Here is a 5,373-nt window from a genome sequence, read left to right on the forward strand (position 1 = left end):
CTTGACAGCACTCTCCTGTTATTTTATCACATCCATTGCTATTTCCTGCGTGTAGTATAAAAATGTAAGATCTAAAGCGTACAAACCCTTAAACCTTTTCGCAATTATTATTTACAGTTGTCTACAATCTGATTAAAATCAGTTGTAATGATACACTGCACTACATTTCGATGCAATGTAGCGTATCATAACAGCTGATTTTAAGAAGATTGCTCTTGTTTACGGACTGTTTTCTTTTTTTTCCTCAAATGTTTGTTTTGTTTTGTTTGTTTTGTAAGCAAATATAAACGTACCTAAGTGGGGGTTTCCTGAAGGAGTTTACTGATATTCAATATTAAAAAAAAACTAAATGAGCACTTTATATAGGGTCAGTTGCTCAACGTTTGGCCTTCTCATTCCGAACGTCAAATCATGTGGTTTTAATTTCAACGCTTTATTTATCATAAGGCAAACTTAATGTGTGTGCGGCGTACACCAGGTACTGACGGATAGGAGAACTGAAACCCAAATAATTTAGTTATTTCCGCATTCGAAAGGCAATCAATAATAGAATTTATTAACCTTGACTAATACTGCATGCGTTTATTACTGTTTATTTAAGCCTATTGATACTTCGTAAGACATAATTCAGATTTTTTATATGACGTCTTCATATCGTCAAACAGTATATGTTGGTACAACCCTACCTTTAGCACCTGCGCACTGTCTCTTTTCTTTCGCTGTCGCTTCGACACAAAACACACGTTTAAAAAGGTTTACGCGATGATTTAACGGCTGAGAGCTTATCTAATTGAAATCAAATGTATTAATACACACATTTTACACATACGATTACATAAATATACAAATTCAATCAAACTTCCATACGGGAGAGGTTAAAGGGAACAGCCGTTATTTTGGCTACGCCTAGGGAAATTTTTGTCACAAAAATTACGTATTTGTCATATAAAAAAAATAATTCCCTTCGGGGTAGATTTGTACTAGTTTTAACACGGGTTTGACATTCGCTCGGTGTTCAATATTCAAATATAAATGCAGTACTCATGTTAAAATGAGTACAAATCTACCCCTCCACGAATTATTACCTAAATAATCCGTCCGTTCAAAGATACAAATAAGTTGCATCACGTTGCTAATTGACCTGTGATATAATTCCATTGAAGTACGCACTGATCACATGTCATATCCGCCGGAAGTCCCAACTTCAGGTAAAAAGATTCAGCTCCGCTGCCTATCTTGTGCTTTGTCACACCTGGCTGTCCCGCTATTTATAGAACATGTTTGTCGAGGCAATTCTGTGTTATCTGTGTAGTGACATCGTTCTGTGGACATATCTTAAACTGCATGTAGCCTAAGTGGTTAGCTGTAATAAGAATCTCGACGTCGATGTCTTGACATTTCTGATACGTCCGTCCGATGAAACCAGTAGTATAAACTCCTCCGGCCTCGTGTTCACCCTCACCATCATAAGGGTCGTCACAAGCGCCATATTCTCCATCGTTTTGGTACCACTGTTTCTTAAAAAAAAAATTTAAGTGCAATTAAATTTGAAAAAAGTGCTATAGTCTATCTCAGAATCGGGTAAAGAACGAAGATGAAGTAGCAATGTTGAGGACCAACAAGTGGTAATCCGTACACAAAACAACACCAAAACGACAACAGACAATAACAGACAATAAATGAATCTCACTACTTATATATTAGTTATAGATAAACTGGTCAATATCGTGATATTTGGACTGTCCACAGGACAATGGTGTTGACTAAGACAGTGATAATGACCGAACAGCAGGCAGTCTAAATACAAATGTATCACGATATTGACCTATTGATCAACAACTATCATGTTTATTTCATTGAGGAATCATATCCTTGATTTTTGTTTGTTTGTACATGTTATTAAACTTTAAGAAGTATGACTTTGTCACACGCATGTCTGAATCGCAACTGCGTTTTATTAAAGGGTCGTTACTCTAAATCCCCTGCTAGGTATTATCGTGAAATGTTGTGATAATGGCCGATTTTTTTGTCTGTTTTTCTTCGTGGTATTGAATGATGGAGATTCTACCGTGGAATTAAGAACGATGCATGACCGCCTTTTATCCAATCAGAAAATCGGATTTTTCACCGATATGAAACAAAAAAAATTTAAGGTAGGTCATAACTAATATTTCTAGTTTATAATTTTTCCTAGTTTCTCTCCGAGATTACCTTTAACCCTTAAGGATTTTAATCTAAAAAGTCTAAGTGAGGGCAATTTTTTTACAACATTTCATTTGGATTCTGTTCACTATTTTGCAAATTATTTTAAACTGGTACATAAATATTTGTTTTATGGATTTATTTAAAGAACACTTAACTGACATTTTTTTTTATTGGAGATCACCGAATTCGATCTTCCAAAAAAAAAACTATAATCATCATTACATAAAACATATATAAAACAATGCTTTTTAGAAAAAAAATCCCCGCCAAATTTCCCCTTCAGAAAAAAGACTGTTTTCAATTATTTATTTTAATTAACTTAAACAAATCATTTTTACATCATTTTAAACTCTTAGTTTATTGAAAATATACTTGTATGGATGATTTCGCAAAATACCATAAAAGAATGCTCCATGTAATAGGTACATATTGTATGATAGACCTTAAGACGGTTAAATTACATAATACTGAACCAACCCTGTCAACAAATACCACTTTCGTAGGTCTTAAAGTAGATTTTTACTGAATTCCTACGAAGATTTCATTTAGATTTTTACCGAATTGATATTCATTATTAAGTTTCAATACTCCAGTTCTGAGATTTTTCTATAATTTTCATTTATAAGTGTTCATACTAGATGTGTGTGAATAATTAATATAGAAAAATACAATTTTGTCAAATTTGTATGTTTTTTTTCTTGGCATGATCCTTTTTTTTTTTCCAATTTTGCCTGATTCTTATAGATTCCATTCCTCAATTAAACACTTACCATCAATCCGCCACAGAACAGTTAGTTGTCGTCATAGTTAATTTCAAATCCTTGTCCGGAGAAATATCGCCACATACCAGAGCGCTGTGGAGGAACTACGATCCGTCCGTGTCCTTCAACGTTTGTAAAAAATAAACTTTGTATGATGAAATCTATTCTTGATTTTTTGGAAAACATTTTCATAATAACCACTTACTAGCAGCAATAAGTGATGTCTGAACTTAAAGTGATTTCATATGTATTAGTTAGAATATATTTTAATTTTAATATTTTATTTTCTTAACCATTTAAATTTCCCTTAATATACTTTTTTACAAAGTTTTTGAATAAACCTTATTTTAATACAAATTAGTGTAGAGAAGTGTCTCTGTATAGAACACTACTGAATCATGAAGTGTTTCAATAGTTACGCCATGGAAACGAATCGGAACCACGTGAACGACATTGATTGACAGACCTAAAATAAATATTCGAATATATTGTAAACACGGCGGGTGTGTCTAGAAAAGAAGAGGACGCTTACCCTACCGGTGCACTTGGTCCATGCTCCCAGTTTTTCGTGGAGTCCGAGTTGCTCATTTGCTTTTGTCTTTTTGTATGTATGATTTTAGTTACTTTATGTTCTTTGTTGTGCATGTCGGTTTTCCGTGTCTGGTCTTTGTCCCTGGATCACATTCTTTTGATTACCGCTGTAACATTTGTTCCCTTGATTACTCTTTATTATGACAAATGCACTTTCGAATTCGAAATAGGTTTTCTGGAAATCAGTCATAGTAGAAGATAAAAAAGGTACACATGGAAAAGAAAATAGAATAGTCACAAATTTTCTGAAATTTTCCATTTTTATTTTAGACTATAAAACGAAGAAAAATAAAAATTATCCAAATTTTATCATATTTCTAAATCCATCTTTATCTGGCCTTTCACGATTACAATTCTATTAACAGTTACATGAATTTCGATTCTCAAAACTTCAGTAGAAACATGTTTTTTTGGACCCAACACTTTTAACATCATCTGTATGTTCTTTTTTTTTGTTGTTTTGTTTTTGTTTTGTTTTGTTTTGTTTTTTGTTTTCCATTGGAACCAGATTAAATTTCGCGTTGACGGTTTCTTGTTAGGTGTCGGTGCACCTAAAGTGTTGCGTATGTCATCTAAACTCTTGAAGAGTTCTCTTTAATACGTATGCATGGCATTACTATGGTGATAACTCCTACTAATAACAGTTTTATCAGAAAACCATTGATGCTAAAGGAGAAGACTATGTTATTGTGCAAGTTATAGATACTCTTAAATGTTCATGAACATTAATTTGAAACAAAATAATTTTCTTTTTTTTAACAAATTAATCGCGATCAATAATAAGGGTATTTGAATTTCCCTCGCTATGGGCGCCACCATGATCGGTTGAGCTGTGACGTCACGAGTCGGTTTGTAAAGTGAAAGTAAATGGGTAACTGATTTCGATGTCCGAAGAAAGCGCAAATTTGGGATTTTTCCCATTATTTCAACCCAAATATACAGAAGAAGAGATTGAGGCACAACGTGTCAGCAAATGTCAGACAACATTGCCGAACAACGAGAATTGCAGCCAGAAGACTAGAATGTCTGAGGAAAATCTAATGGCTTCTTCGGAAGAATGTTGGTGTTGCCGGTCAAAAAAACTTTTCAATATTTCTCATTAATCATTTGTACAATCGTAAGCTTGACAAGACGACATGTTTTGGTGATTAGATGAACAGGATCGTAAAAATATTTACGGAATATTCTTTGTTTACATATTATATGCAGTACTTATATCAGTATCAAACCGACTTAATGACTTCGGAAGTGATCGGTGAAAATCGATAAAGTAAGCTGCAAGATGACTTTCCACATATATATCAAAGATTTCGAATTTTGCATAGCCTTGAGCATTTTACAAAGGCGCATTTTGCATTGAATTTTTTTTAAATTTTTACTTACATGGGTATGATTTTTCATGAGAGCCTAACTTCATGCAAAGGTGGGCTTTCCCTTTAAGGCATGTGCAGCTATTAACGCGTCCAGAATGGTTAAAAATGTTCGTGTTATGAAGTCGTGACATAACAATTGGCCTTCTTAATGCCGGCCAATGAGTACTTAGGTTAAATTCTACATACATAATACCCATTATGACGTATCACCGACTTCTTATATTGAAGTGCGCATACATGTATCACTTACTAACATTGCACGCTTGGCGCAAAATTAATTATGCGCACCCAGGCATAGCTCGACTGGGCATTCTATAATTGATTAACTGCGAGATATCCTAGCTTTACAAAATATTTACAGGTATAGTGAATTTGCATTGTTTTTATAAAGTTTACTGGAGGGTACATTTACAATTTAGCTTTAATTTTGTTTAGGATTAGAT

The 5,373-nt window shown here is 33.6% G+C and overlaps 1 pseudogene; it reads right to left on the reverse strand.

Annotated features, from left to right (window-relative positions):
- Positions 1-1,006: 1,006 nt before the first annotated feature.
- On the reverse strand, positions 1,007-3,152 carry LOC148601328 (uncharacterized; annotated as a pseudogene).
- Positions 3,153-5,373: the final 2,221 nt, after the last annotated feature.

This window comes from Perna viridis, chromosome 12, assembly GCF_037379345.1.
Source record: "Perna viridis isolate PV_CMFRI_1.1 ecotype Kerala chromosome 12, ASM3737934v1, whole genome shotgun sequence".
In the NCBI taxonomy this organism is placed as follows: domain Eukaryota; kingdom Metazoa; phylum Mollusca; class Bivalvia; order Mytilida; family Mytilidae; genus Perna; species Perna viridis.